We start from the raw sequence: 1197 nt of genomic DNA on the forward strand, positions 1-1197 counted from the left end.
GTCAGGAAGCTCACTTCCCAGTGAGGGCTGACAGATATGACAATAATGTCAGTGACTCACAGGCGCTTTGAAGCCCAGGACCCTGGGTGATGTGAATGTCAATGGCAGGGGTGCAGGTGGCCACTGTCACCAAGGAGGTCTGGGAATGGGTGAAGCCCCCAGAGAACGTGTTCCCTGTTGGGAGGTACAGCAAGTGAAAGAGCTTATGGTGGGAGAAGCCAGTGTGGATGGAGCTGGGCCCTGAAGAGGCAGGGTGGTTCCTGATGTGGGGGCACAGGAGTGCTGCTTGTAGAACAGGTGGAGGTCAGTTTTTATCCCAAGTGTAATGGGATGTCACAGAAGGGATTGGAACACATAAGTGGAATGGTATGATTTCGTATTTGGAAGACCACGGTAGGTCCTGCAGCGTGGTCTAGAAAGGGGCAACAATGGGAGCAGAGAGAATGCGAAGGCTGGCCCACGACAGACATGGCAGTGGCTCAGACCATAGTGTCAGCAGGCCAGGTGATGAGAATACTAGGGCTACATTTGTATTTTGAAAGTGGGACAACAGGGCCAGAGCCAGTGCTGTGGCATAGTGAGTAAAGCCACTATCTGCAGAGCTGGTATCCCACTTGAGCACCAGTTTGAATCCCAGCTGCTCCACTTCCGATCCAGTTCCCTGCTAATGCACCTGGAAAAAGCAGTGGAAAATGGCCCAAGTGCTTGGTCCTCTGCACTCTGGTGGGAGAGCCAGAAGAAACTCCTGGCTCCTGGCTTCTACCTGGCCCAGCACTGGCCACTGTGGTGATCTGGGGAGTGAACCAGCAGAAGGAAGAGCTGTCTCTACCTCTCTGTAACTCTTTCAAAATAAATAAAGGACTCTTCAAAAAATAATAATGGGATTAAAAAACAAAAGCAAAACAAACAACAAAAAACAAGAGCAACAGATCTCATTTGCTTTCATCCAGACTGCACTGCACGTAGTCTCTCCCAGGTCTGACTGGGGACAAGGACTGTGTAATCCAAGACTCAACCCGCCACTGCTGCCCCGAGACTGGCATGCCCCTGTGGCACTACCACCAAGAGGCTCTTGCAGAGCTAGAAGTGCCTAGCTTCTGGCTCTTCTCTGCAGTCAAACCCCAAGGGCTTTGCCAACATCTCCTCACCTGAAAACCGGCCCAGGATCCACTAAGCCTGGCACCCAGCACCTTTTCA

The sequence above is a fragment of the Ochotona curzoniae genome, unplaced genomic scaffold (assembly GCF_017591425.1).
Source record: "Ochotona curzoniae isolate NIBS_2020 unplaced genomic scaffold, NIBS_Ocur_1.0 contig_66, whole genome shotgun sequence".
In the NCBI taxonomy this organism is placed as follows: domain Eukaryota; kingdom Metazoa; phylum Chordata; class Mammalia; order Lagomorpha; family Ochotonidae; genus Ochotona; species Ochotona curzoniae.